Below are 14,281 nucleotides of genomic sequence, written 5' to 3' on the forward strand. Positions count from 1 at the left end.
TTCAATAAGATTGGTGCAAGCTCCTGTTTCCTTGTTTTTAAATTCTATTGAATGGTTGACGGTCAAGTGTTGGTAGCCTTCGGATTTCAATGAAGAGTATGCCTTCCAACAATCTGATAAAATGATTGTCCCTGGTTCAACAAATTTTTTGATGATGGGGATTAAGGTATTAGCACTTCTGTCTTTTACAACTTCAAAAAAACACTTTTTTGATTCTCTCTCTCTATCCCCCCGAATACCCACACTCCGTCTACTCTCTTACCACGGTGGTACTTTCTTTTGCCGAATTTACTTTCGTCAATTTCGACGTGCTTTCCGGGTCCTCCGATTCTTTCACTGTCTTGTTTAAGAATGCATAGACACACCTCCCTGGCGAAATTTTTCCAATCTACTATGGTATGATCACTACCGATCTTAAGTTCTCTGGAAATGAAATCACTCGGTAGTTCATAAACCCAATAATATGTCAGTTTTACTGCCTGTTCCAATAGCAAATGACTGCCGAAAAACCACAATCCTTCTCGGTCAGAAGTTTTCTTGTTGCAAAGCCTGCTGCTGCACCGCTTCACGATACCGTCCTTACTGTAAGATTTATCTTCAACAAGTTTCACTGTGCCAACGTTACAAGAGTCACATATACCACTAAAGTTCCCCAAATGTCCTAACTCCTGAAGCCAATCAATTAAAAATCGTTTTTCTCGACAAATTTCATACAAATCATCGTAAACAAAAGGCATGATATCTCACTCAGCTGATTCAATGTTTACATTTTCAGAACTGTCAAACTTTTCTTTTTTACATCACTTACCTCAACCAATCAATAACCTCCAATTAATCACGTGCTTAACAACGTCACGACTTTGGAATGTGAACGACAGAAACATAGCGAAGGGTTTGTTTTTAAAATGCTTTTGATTTTAATTAATTAACTTCGTTATTAAACGAAGTTTATTAATATAAAAAACGACGAGGAATTAAAAAAAAGGGTTATTTTTTCATTTTATTGCCGTTTTAGCGAAATCGTCACGCTAAAGCGTGACTCTATTATATAGGAAGAGCACGTGCTACTTCCATGTATTTTTTACGTACCGGTAAAGTGCATTTGTCCCAATTTATTATATATTTTTGATTGTTTGCTTCAACACGAACTGCACATATTTTACCAGTTAATGCAGTTTTCATTTTTATATTGCCCTTCACCAGTACCTGCCATTTATATCCAGAAAACTGCCTACATGATGTCAAACCACCATGTTTTCCATTTTGAATGTTGTTTATAAATATTTGATTTCCGATCCCGATTTAAAAATGCGATCCCGAGCCTGATATATGAAAAAGCGATCGAATTTTATGAACAACCATTGTGGGTTTTTTTTCATTTTTACATCTGAAAACCAATCCGTCCGCTGACGCTAAACATTGTAAAAACTTGGAATGGCCTAATGTATCTTGGCCGATGCAATCTTTGGATAGAAAATCACGACCGGCGATGAATAGTCAAGATTGAAATCATGACTGGCCAAGATAAGATGGCCATGTGTTAAACTTGGCTTGGCCAGGATTAACATCATATGATGCTCGGCTATGATTGGAGATTGAATTACTATGAATATATAGAACATGACCGCCCAGGATTGAATAACCATGACTATATAGAACATGACTTGTGGGTCCACTGTGGTACTCCATACAATCATAAACCGTCATCAAGATAAATAACTATTTTTTGACCCTGCGATCTCCAATATTTGATCAATGGCTTAAATAACTGCGTAAAAATAAACGGAGCTGAACTCAGGCCACACGGAAGAACTGTAAAAGAGTAATATACATTTTTCCAACAAAAACAAAGGTTCTGAAAGTTAGAAGTATTAATATCCAAATCATGATAGTCACTCTTGAGATCAAACTTGAACATAAAATCATTTTCATTACAGTATTTTATGGCGGAATTAAAGTCTTCTAACTTGAATTTGTTATTGAAAACACATTTGTTCACATGCCTAAGATCTAAAATAAGTCTTTTCTTGCCATGAGAATTTGTAGCAACGGAAAGAAGATTGATGATTGAAGGCACCTTATTGCATTTAATTATAATTTTTTTATCCAATTAACTCTCAATTTCATAGTCTACAAAATCTTCGCTGTCAAGAGAAGACTTGTTGTTTTGGAGATAAACAAAATCTGGAAAAAACTCCAAAATGAATACAATAAATAAACAGAATAGTATCAATAATATATTGTTCAGCGCACAATTTTTCTATCCAGAATGACAATTTTTTTGCTAAATTTCCTTTTAACATTTTCTATATTTCTAATATCTGCAATATCTACAAATTCACGTTTATGTCAAGTTTATGTTCTCTGACAATCTTCCGATTTGCTGGTCTAGGTGGATGTTGGTTTTCCAATGGTCTGACCACGCCGCCACCAATCACTTTACGTACTCGGCCTCAATTCTCAACTCACCACAACTGAGAAATTTCTCAAATCGCCGCCACCAACTACATTGAGTAAGTACTAAGTTGAGTACAAATTTTACGTTCTGAACTCTACTGAGTACATACTCAGTTGATTTTTTTTTTCGTTGATTTAAGCGGTTTTGTGAAATGCAAATTTAAACAAAATATACAGCGTATTGTGAGTGTTACGTATTAAATGAATATTATCGTCTGCTTTGTTTATTATTAAAATGATGGAGCTTGTGGAAATTCAAACGTCAAAAGAAACGAGTTTAATATTAAAGAAAGGGGCACCAACTGGACCCCAGAAGAGGAGATACTTCTAATAGAAGAAGTTATAGGTTATGAGGAAACACTTTTCGGCAAAATGAATGGTTCGGGTAGTAAAGGGAAGCATGGCCAGGTGAAAGAGTTGACCTGGAGATCCATTGCCGATACTCTGAATTTGTGTATGACGTACCAGTAACAGTATTTAGTTTTCACAGTTATAAAGAAAAACAATATCTAATGTCAACCTTACCTTTCTTTGTACTTGTTTCAGTTTAATCTCAAATTTCTTATTGAAATATTTGGTGGCGGTGATTTGAGGCTGAGAAAATGAATTTGAGTATTTTCTCAGAGTTGAGGCAGAGTTTTGAACTCAACTATGTTTGGTGGCGGCGGGGGCCTGACTTTTTTTTCTGAGCGGACAGTTGATGCTCCAATGTCCAAAACTGTTTCAGTAGAGGCACTGGTCCGGTTGAATTCTGTACGCTCCGTTGTTCCAGCCTGCAACGTTGAACTGGTACCTTGGGTAAGGAACAAGTCTTGGTTGTCAAAACGTATCCTTTTAGCCCTAGCCTCTGCCTGTCTGAGCCTCTGGCATACTTCAGAATTCTCTGTAATTGGATCGTCTTTGAATTCTTTGGCACGTCCCATACATATTTGTCTGCAATTCTAATAACTTTTTCTGCTCTTTAATGCAAAGTACAGAGTTCTTAATTACATTTTTAACGATGGCGATATCGCCGAAATCGGTAAGTTTCTTAATTTTTTTTCAAAATCAGTTTGAATGTCTGTTAGAAAATTGTACCTGGTGTTCAAGTTTAAAGTCAACAGAATTCTCTTTCCTTGATTAACAGAGGTTTTGACAAAATCAATTTCTTGCTTTCGGCCAAGGCGGCGTCCAAACTTGCATGCGATTAGCTGAAAAGCCTCTGCGTTGTTCAGGTCTTCACGCAGCACTGTTAAGGCTTACGAAAATATCAGCGGATTAAAGCGTTCATTAAATGATGCATCTCTCATACAAACAATTTCTGTCTTTTAAAAAAGGACTGCAATACGTGGACCATATGCATGTTTTTCTAACGAAAGCGTAAGAGTCTAAAGGTTATCCGAGATTTCATCGACTCTAACCCCTGCTTTTAACTTGCACGTTGTATATGTATAGCCCTGACTTTTTATCTCAGAGTTTAAAGGGTTCATACTTCTAAAATAATTATGATCTAGTATATTAAAGAAGATTCTATGCATAGTATCAGGCATTCGGCGAATTCTACTATTTGCGCACACATTACGCTTCCACTACTTTGTTAACTCTGCAGTGACAGCTTTGTATAAATTAATTTTATATTTTGATGCATTTTCTTGAGATTTTTACTTTCATACAGTGACATAATTATTCAGTCATTTATTATATACAGTAACATAATTATTAAATCATACTTAAATGCTTAACATTTTTTAATCGGGAAGTACTTTAGCCTCGCCTACTGTGAAAGTAAAGTTAGCTACATGTGTACACAGAAAACAACAAAACATTGCAAATTATGCTATTTTATGCCTGTTGTAGTTTCGGCATAACATTAACTTATTTCATAATACTGACAGTTCATATCACATGCCGATCATTTCTTTGTTTCTGTACTGTTTACTGACAACTTTACAATTACAGCGCCTTTGAACTTAGGTGTGCATATGGCATGGAATCCCAATCCCCATTCAGATAAACATGTGCACTAGCCTGGTTCCCTGTGCTACCCATTACGCACAGGAACCAGAGTAGCTCATGCGCAGGCTGAATTTTACCGATAACATCCGGTTCAACCTCGCTTTGTTTTTTCTGCGTTGACCTCATGGTCCACGCAAATATTTATGTAAAGTTATTTTATCATGATATAAAAGTGATATTAAATGAAACAGTATAGTAAATGCTACTTTGAATTACACTAAGTGTGGTCCCCTGAATAGATAGTCACGTGACATGTGTTGATAATTCTCCCAAATGGAGGTCGTAAACAAATTTCAATATTACAAGGGCATACTCTTATTTGAATTATACTTTATTAATAGATTCTAAAAAGTGCTGCTGCTTTGTAAAGAGTTCATCTTTTATTAGAGTAAATATAGAAATGAGCTCCGGTTGGAATTTATATGACCTTTGCTTAATATTTTACGTATTAATTCATTCGATAGATTTCATCAAAGTAGTAGCACTTTTCAATAAATTAAACATTCCCTTAATTTATATCTAAAAGATCGTAATGATCTGTTTAGTGTATGCTCTTGTAAAAAGCGGATTTAGATAGACTTCCCGATGTCAAACACATCGAACTTGTACATTAAACACGCTAGAAAAAAAAAGATAATACACGCTCTAAAAATCTGCCTCACATGCTCTTTTAAAGCGACGTTCGCTGTCCATCAACGAAAAACGCTTGTCCATAGTCTTTCTTCTGGGACTGGTACTTTGGATAGCTTTCATCTTGATATAGGATATAGCACTAGAAGATGCAGTAAGTGTTTTCGATTTGCAGTGTAGGATTTGTGATGTCCTTGCTCTTCGCGCACCCCACTATATAGCGCACAGTGGCATTGCTAATTGAGAAACTCGTTTCATTTCATAAGGCGACACGAGTCGCCTGAATAAACAAGTTATTATCTGTCTCAAATGCTGTGCCAGGTGCCATGATTGCTGAGCTTGGGCTGACAATTATCTACCCTAATATACCGTTATTTCGCTTCTTCAAAATTGAGATACATAATTATGTGTATTGTATAAGGTAATTAATTAAGCATATAATATTTGATAATCATTAATAATCGGTAATTCATACATGGACAAAATATCGTTTCATTGTTTTTTGTAATGCGATTGATTCGCTATGTTTTATTTTACTTGCTTATTTCTTGTCTGCCGCATGCATGTAAATTTCACCGCACGTTTTTCACGGACTTGTCTCCCTTAGACCATGATGACTTGGAGATCATTGGAAAATTTATTCGCAGGGCGAATTATGAGAATTATTTTTGATAAAAAAAAAATTGATGAAATTTTATTTGAAATAAAAAAAAGTCTACGACACCTGGTATTCCCAGGCGGTCACCCATCCAAGTACTAACCAAGCTCTACGTTGCTTAACTTCGGTGATCGGACGAGAACCGGTGCTTTCAACGTGATATGGCCGTAGACATTAGATAGGGTTTATATTGCGTACATAAAGATACAGTTGTGAAAGAAATTTCAATTATTTTAATTTCATGTTTCAGATATTTATATTTTAGTGTAATAAAAGCTATATGTTACTCACTGACTCACTCCATAGAAATGTTTACTTTGTTTTGTAAAGGGGGGGGGGGGGGTTGAACGCGCACTTGCTACTGTTGCGAATGTGAAAAAGGGGGGGGGGGTCTTGTAAGACGCCTTGTGGTTTTTTTTTATTTGATGATATGACAGAATACACTTGTGTTTGTAGATGATGAGAGGGATTGATATATCATCGGGCACTTTCTATTACACGAAAAGAGGGCGGGGGGGGGGGGATAAATAATATTTATCTGTATTACAAAAGTAAAATTCAATTGTGGGATATGCAAGTATAATGTGTTGTTGCTGTTGTAATTTGTTTTTGGTGTATATGTTCATTTTTTCCATTGATAATTTATCTATTTTGATTTCATTGATATGTACACTGTATTTCTATTGTATTGTATAGAGACATCTTTTCGAAAAAATTTCGATTCATGGCTCTAAAAAGAGCCGTTTGCAGTTATATCTGTAGTAACCGCTCAGTACTCCTCATCTGATCCGGAGTCTGACATGTCGTCGGAGATGATCTGTACATCTTCTCCAAACATTTCACGCCTTAGGTCTGCTACTGTCTGTGCTTTGTTGTGAGCGTAGTCGTAGTACATGTTTCTGAGTCCCTCAACAACTGCCAGTCTCAGTCTAAGGCTGTATCTGAAGGAACGATGATTCTCTGCCTTGGCTCTACTGTATCGGGACTGGAGGTCAGACATCTTGTAGTTGAGTTGGACAATCTGCTCACACGCTCTTTTAAAGCGACGTTCGCTGTCCATCAACGAAAAACGCTTGTCCATAGTCTTTCTTCTGGGACTGGTACTTTGGATAGCTTTCATCTTGATATAGGATATAGCACTAGAAGATGCAGTAAGTGTTTTCGATTTGCAGTGTAGGATTTGTGATGTCCTTGCTCTTCGCGCACCCCACTATATAGCGCACAGTGGCATTGCTAATTGAGAAACTCGTTTCATTTCATAAGGCGACACGAGTCGCCTGAATAAACAAGTTATTATCTGTCTCAAATGCTGTGCCAGGTGCCATGATTGCTGAGCTTGGGCTGACAATTATCTACCCTAATATACCGTTATTTCGCTTCTTCAAAATTGAGATACATAATTATGTGTATTGTATAAGGTAATTAATTAAGCATATAATATTTGATAATCATTAATAATCGGTAATTCATACATGGACAAAATATCGTTTCATTGTTTTTTGTAATGCGATTGATTCGCTATGTTTTATTTTACTTGCTTATTTCTTGTCTGCCGCATGCATGTAAATTTCACCGCACGTTTTTCACGGACTTGTCTCCCTTAGACCATGATGACTTGGAGATCATTGGAAAATTTATTCGCAGGGCGAATTATGAGAATTATTTTTGATAAAAAAAAAATTGATGAAATTTTATTTGAAATAAAAAAAAAGTCTACGACACCTGGTATTCCCAGGCGGTCACCCATCCAAGTACTAACCAAGCTCTACGTTGCTTAACTTCGGTGATCGGACGAGAACCGGTGCTTTCAACGTGATATGGCCGTAGACATTAGATAGGGTTTATATTGCGTACATAAAGATACAGTTGTGAAAGAAATTTCAATTATTTTAATTTCATGTTTCAGATATTTATATTTTAGTGTAATAAAAGCTATATGTTACTCACTGACTCACTCCATAGAAATGTTTACTTTGTTTTGTAAAGGGGGGGGGGGGGTTGAACGCGCACTTGCTACTGTTGCGAATGTGAAAAAGGGGGGGGGGGGGTCTTGTAAGACGCCTTGTGGTTTTTTTTTATTTGATGATATGACAGAATACACTTGTGTTTGTAGATGATGAGAGGGATTGATATATCATCGGGCACTTTCTATTACACGAAAAGAGGGCGGGGGGGGGGGGGGGGGGATAAATAATATTTATCTGTATTACAAAAGTAAAATTCAATTGTGGGATATGCAAGTATAATGTGTTGTTGCTGTTGTAATTTGTTTTTGGTGTATATGTTCATTTTTTCCATTGATAATTTATCTATTTTGATTTCATTGATATGTACACTGTATTTCTATTGTATTGTATAGAGACATCTTTTCGAAAAAATTTCATGGCTCTAAAAAGAGCCGTTTGCAGTTATATCTGTAGTAACCGCTCAGTACTCCTCATCTGATCCGGAGTCTGACATGTCGTCGGAGATGATCTGTACATCTTCTCCAAACATTTCACGCCTTAGGTCTGCTACTGTCTGTGCTTTGTTGTGAGCGTAGTCGTAGTACATGTTTCTGAGTCCCTCAACAACTGCCAGTCTCAGTCTAAGGCTGTATCTGAAGGAACGATGATTCTCTGCCTTGGCTCTACTGTATCGGGACTGGAGGTCAGACATCTTGTAGTTGAGTTGGACAATCTGCTCACACGCTCTTTTAAAGCGACGTTCGCTGTCCATCAACGAAAAACGCTTGTCCATAGTCTTTCTTCTGGGACTGGTACTTTGGATAGCTTTCATCTTGATATAGGATATAGCACTAGAAGATGCAGTAAGTGTTTTCGATTTGCAGTGTAGGATTTGTGATGTCCTTGCTCTTCGCGCACCCCACTATATAGCGCACAGTGGCATTGCTAATTGAGAAACTCGTTTCATTTCATAAGGCGACACGAGTCGCCTGAATAAACAAGTTATTATCTGTCTCAAATGCTGTGCCAGGTGCCATGATTGCTGAGCTTGGGCTGACAATTATCTACCCTAATATACCGTTATTTCGCTTCTTCAAAATTGAGATACATAATTATGTGTATTGTATAAGGTAATTAATTAAGCATATAATATTTGATAATCATTAATAATCGGTAATTCATACATGGACAAAATATCGTTTCATTGTTTTTTGTAATGCGATTGATTCGCTATGTTTTATTTTACTTGCTTATTTCTTGTCTGCCGCATGCATGTAAATTTCACCGCACGTTTTTCACGGACTTGTCTCCCTTAGACCATGATGACTTGGAGATCATTGGAAAATTTATTCGCAGGGCGAATTATGAGAATTATTTTTGATAAAAAAAAAATTGATGAAATTTTATTTGAAATAAAAAAAAGTCTACGACACCTGGTATTCCCAGGCGGTCACCCATCCAAGTACTAACCAAGCTCTACGTTGCTTAACTTCGGTGATCGGACGAGAACCGGTGCTTTCAACGTGATATGGCCGTAGACATTAGACAGGGTTTATATTGCGTACATAAAGATACAGTTGTGAAAGAAATTTCAATTATTTTAATTTCATGTTTCAGATATTTATATTTTAGTGTAATAAAAGCTATATGTTACTCACTGACTCACTCCATAGAAATGTTTACTTTGTTTTGTAAAGGGGGGGGGGGGGGGGTTGAACGCGCACTTGCTACTGTTGCGAATGTGAAAAAGGGGGGGGGGGGGTCTTGTAAGACGCCTTGTGGTTTTTTTTTATTTGATGATATGACAGAATACACTTGTGTTTGTAGATGATGAGAGGGATTGATATATCATCGGGCACTTTCTATTACACGAAAAGAGGGCGGGGGGGGGGATAAATAATATTTATCTGTATTACAAAAGTAAAATTCAATTGTGGGATATGCAAGTATAATGTGTTGTTGCTGTTGTAATTTGTTTTTGGTGTATATGTTCATTTTTTCCATTGATAATTTATCTATTTTGATTTCATTGATATGTACACTGTATTTCTATTGTATTGTATAGAGACATCTTTTCGAAAAAATTTCATGGCTCTAAAAAGAGCCGTTTGCAGTTATATCTGTAGTAACCGCTCAGTACTCCTCATCTGATCCGGAGTCTGACATGTCGTCGGAGATGATCTGTACATCTTCTCCAAACATTTCACGCCTTAGGTCTGCTACTGTCTGTGCTTTGTTGTGAGCGTAGTCGTAGTACATGTTTCTGAGTCCCTCAACAACTGCCAGTCTCAGTCTAAGGCTGTATCTGAAGGAACGATGATTCTCTGCCTTGGCTCTACTGTATCGGGACTGGAGGTCAGACATCTTGTAGTTGAGTTGGACAATCTGCTCACACGCTCTTTTAAAGCGACGTTCGCTGTCCATCAACGAAAAACGCTTGTCCATAGTCTTTCTTCTGGGACTGGTACTTTGGATAGCTTTCATCTTGATATAGGATATAGCACTAGAAGATGCAGTAAGTGTTTTCGATTTGCAGTGTAGGATTTGTGATGTCCTTGCTCTTCGCGCACCCCACTATATAGCGCACAGTGGCATTGCTAATTGAGAAACTCGTTTCATTTCATAAGGCGACACGAGTCGCCTGAATAAACAAGTTATTATCTGTCTCAAATGCTGTGCCAGGTGCCATGATTGCTGAGCTTGGGCTGACAATTATCTACCCTAATATACCGTTATTTCGCTTCTTCAAAATTGAGATACATAATTATGTGTATTGTATAAGGTAATTAATTAAGCATATAATATTTGATAATCATTAATAATCGGTAATTCATACATGGACAAAATATCGTTTCATTGTTTTTTGTAATGCGATTGATTCGCTATGTTTTATTTTACTTGCTTATTTCTTGTCTGCCGCATGCATGTAAATTTCACCGCACGTTTTTCACGGACTTGTCTCCCTTAGACCATGATGACTTGGAGATCATTGGAAAATTTATTCGCAGGGCGAATTATGAGAATTATTTTTGATAAAAAAAAAATTGATGAAATTTTATTTGAAATAAAAAAAAAGTCTACGACACCTGGTATTCCCAGGCGGTCACCCATCCAAGTACTAACCAAGCTCTACGTTGCTTAACTTCGGTGATCGGACGAGAACCGGTGCTTTCAACGTGATATGGCCGTAGACATTAGATAGGGTTTATATTGCGTACATAAAGATACAGTTGTGAAAGAAATTTCAATTATTTTAATTTCATGTTTCAGATATTTATATTTTAGTGTAATAAAAGCTATATGTTACTCACTGACTCACTCCATAGAAATGTTTACTTTGTTTTGTAAAGGGGGGGGGGGGGGTTGAACGCGCACTTGCTACTGTTGCGAATGTGAAAAAGGGGGGGGGGTCTTGTAAGACGCCTTGTGGTTTTTTTTTATTTGATGATATGACAGAATACACTTGTGTTTGTAGATGATGAGAGGGATTGATATATCATCGGGCACTTTCTATTACACGAAAAGAGGGCGGGGGGGGGGGGGATAAATAATATTTATCTGTATTACAAAAGTAAAATTCAATTGTGGGATATGCAAGTATAATGTGTTGTTGCTGTTGTAATTTGTTTTTGGTGTATATGTTCATTTTTTCCATTGATAATTTATCTATTTTGATTTCATTGATATGTACACTGTATTTCTATTGTATTGTATAGAGACATCTTTTCGAAAAAATTTCATGGCTCTAAAAAGAGCCGTTTGCAGTTATATCTGTAGTAACCGCTCAGTACTCCTCATCTGATCCGGAGTCTGACATGTCGTCGGAGATGATCTGTACATCTTCTCCAAACATTTCACGCCTTAGGTCTGCTACTGTCTGTGCTTTGTTGTGAGCGTAGTCGTAGTACATGTTTCTGAGTCCCTCAACAACTGCCAGTCTCAGTCTAAGGCTGTATCTGAAGGAACGATGATTCTCTGCCTTGGCTCTACTGTATCGGGACTGGAGGTCAGACATCTTGTAGTTGAGTTGGACAATCTGCTCACACGCTCTTTTAAAGCGACGTTCGCTGTCCATCAACGAAAAACGCTTGTCCATAGTCTTTCTTCTGGGACTGGTACTTTGGATAGCTTTCATCTTGATATAGGATATAGCACTAGAAGATGCAGTAAGTGTTTTCGATTTGCAGTGTAGGATTTGTGATGTCCTTGCTCTTCGCGCACCCCACTATATAGCGCACAGTGGCATTGCTAATTGAGAAACTCGTTTCATTTCATAAGGCGACACGAGTCGCCTGAATAAACAAGTTATTATCTGTCTCAAATGCTGTGCCAGGTGCCATGATTGCTGAGCTTGGGCTGACAATTATCTACCCTAATATACCGTTATTTCGCTTCTTCAAAATTGAGATACATAATTATGTGTATTGTATAAGGTAATTAATTAAGCATATAATATTTGATAATCATTAATAATCGGTAATTCATACATGGACAAAATATCGTTTCATTGTTTTTTGTAATGCGATTGATTCGCTATGTTTTATTTTACTTGCTTATTTCTTGTCTGCCGCATGCATGTAAATTTCACCGCACGTTTTTCACGGACTTGTCTCCCTTAGACCATGATGACTTGGAGATCATTGGAAAATTTATTCGCAGGGCGAATTATGAGAATTATTTTTGATAAAAAAAAAATTGATGAAATTTTATTTGAAATAAAAAAAAGTCTACGACACCTGGTATTCCCAGGCGGTCACCCATCCAAGTACTAACCAAGCTCTACGTTGCTTAACTTCGGTGATCGGACGAGAACCGGTGCTTTCAACGTGATATGGCCGTAGACATTAGACAGGGTTTATATTGCGTACATAAAGATACAGTTGTGAAAGAAATTTCAATTATTTTAATTTCATGTTTCAGATATTTATATTTTAGTGTAATAAAAGCTATATGTTACTCACTGACTCACTCCATAGAAATGTTTACTTTGTTTTGTAAAGGGGGGGGGGGGGGGGTTGAACGCGCACTTGCTACTGTTGCGAATGTGAAAAAGGGGGGGGGGGTCTTGTAAGACGCCTTGTGGTTTTTTTTTATTTGATGATATGACAGAATACACTTGTGTTTGTAGATGATGAGAGGGATTGATATATCATCGGGCACTTTCTATTACACGAAAAGAGGGCGGGGGGGGGGGGGGATAAATAATATTTATCTGTATTACAAAAGTAAAATTCAATTGTGGGATATGCAAGTATAATGTGTTGTTGCTGTTGTAATTTGTTTTTGGTGTATATGTTCATTTTTTCCATTGATAATTTATCTATTTTGATTTCATTGATATGTACACTGTATTTCTATTGTATTGTATAGAGACATCTTTTCGAAAAAATTTCATGGCTCTAAAAAGAGCCGTTTGCAGTTATATCTGTAGTAACCGCTCAGTACTCCTCATCTGATCCGGAGTCTGACATGTCGTCGGAGATGATCTGTACATCTTCTCCAAACATTTCACGCCTTAGGTCTGCTACTGTCTGTGCTTTGTTGTGAGCGTAGTCGTAGTACATGTTTCTGAGTCCCTCAACAACTGCCAGTCTCAGTCTAAGGCTGTATCTGAAGGAACGATGATTCTCTGCCTTGGCTCTACTGTATCGGGACTGGAGGTCAGACATCTTGTAGTTGAGTTGGACAATCTGCTCACACGCTCTTTTAAAGCGACGTTCGCTGTCCATCAACGAAAAACGCTTGTCCATAGTCTTTCTTCTGGGACTGGTACTTTGGATAGCTTTCATCTTGATATAGGATATAGCACTAGAAGATGCAGTAAGTGTTTTCGATTTGCAGTGTAGGATTTGTGATGTCCTTGCTCTTCGCGCACCCCACTATATAGCGCACAGTGGCATTGCTAATTGAGAAACTCGTTTCATTTCATAAGGCGACACGAGTCGCCTGAATAAACAAGTTATTATCTGTCTCAAATGCTGTGCCAGGTGCCATGATTGCTGAGCTTGGGCTGACAATTATCTACCCTAATATACCGTTATTTCGCTTCTTCAAAATTGAGATACATAATTATGTGTATTGTATAAGGTAATTAATTAAGCATATAATATTTGATAATCATTAATAATCGGTAATTCATACATGGACAAAATATCGTTTCATTGTTTTTTGTAATGCGATTGATTCGCTATGTTTTATTTTACTTGCTTATTTCTTGTCTGCCGCATGCATGTAAATTTCACCGCACGTTTTTCACGGACTTGTCTCCCTTAGACCATGATGACTTGGAGATCATTGGAAAATTTATTCGCAGGGCGAATTATGAGAATTATTTTTGATAAAAAAAAAATTGATGAAATTTTATTTGAAATAAAAAAAAGTCTACGACACCTGGTATTCCCAGGCGGTCACCCATCCAAGTACTAACCAAGCTCTACGTTGCTTAACTTCGGTGATCGGACGAGAACCGGTGCTTTCAACGTGATATGGCCGTAGACATTAGATAGGGTTTATATTGCGTACATAAAGATACAGTTGTGAAAGAAATTTCAATTATTTTAATTTCATGTTTCAGATATTTATATTTTAGTGTAAT

General features: G+C 37.1%; 6 non-coding genes and 1 pseudogene across 6 annotated transcripts; all 7 read right to left on the reverse strand.

Moving 5' to 3' along the window:
* Positions 1-2,355: 2,355 nt before the first annotated feature.
* Positions 2,356-5,205, reverse strand: LOC128192542 (uncharacterized; annotated as a pseudogene).
* A 589-nt stretch (positions 5,206-5,794) lies between these two features.
* LOC128170194 (5S ribosomal RNA) lies at positions 5,795-5,913 on the reverse strand. Its single transcript, XR_008241705.1, has one exon. It is a non-coding gene; the product is annotated as a 5S ribosomal RNA (ribosomal RNA).
* Positions 5,914-7,450: 1,537 nt separating this feature from the next.
* Positions 7,451-7,569, reverse strand: LOC128170266 (5S ribosomal RNA). Its single transcript, XR_008241775.1, has one exon. It is a non-coding gene; the product is annotated as a 5S ribosomal RNA (ribosomal RNA).
* A 1,538-nt stretch (positions 7,570-9,107) lies between these two features.
* Positions 9,108-9,226, reverse strand: LOC128170278 (5S ribosomal RNA). The gene has a single exon (XR_008241786.1). It is a non-coding gene; the product is annotated as a 5S ribosomal RNA (ribosomal RNA).
* Positions 9,227-10,760: 1,534 nt separating this feature from the next.
* Positions 10,761-10,879, reverse strand: LOC128170290 (5S ribosomal RNA). The gene has a single exon (XR_008241797.1). It is a non-coding gene; the product is annotated as a 5S ribosomal RNA (ribosomal RNA).
* Positions 10,880-12,410: 1,531 nt separating this feature from the next.
* Positions 12,411-12,529, reverse strand: LOC128170302 (5S ribosomal RNA). Its single transcript, XR_008241808.1, has one exon. It is a non-coding gene; the product is annotated as a 5S ribosomal RNA (ribosomal RNA).
* Positions 12,530-14,064: 1,535 nt separating this feature from the next.
* On the reverse strand, positions 14,065-14,183 carry LOC128170201 (5S ribosomal RNA). Its single transcript, XR_008241711.1, has one exon. It is a non-coding gene; the product is annotated as a 5S ribosomal RNA (ribosomal RNA).
* Positions 14,184-14,281: the final 98 nt, after the last annotated feature.

This window comes from Crassostrea angulata, chromosome 1 (genome assembly GCF_025612915.1).
Source record: "Crassostrea angulata isolate pt1a10 chromosome 1, ASM2561291v2, whole genome shotgun sequence".
In the NCBI taxonomy this organism is placed as follows: Eukaryota; Metazoa; Mollusca; class Bivalvia; order Ostreida; family Ostreidae; genus Magallana; species Magallana angulata.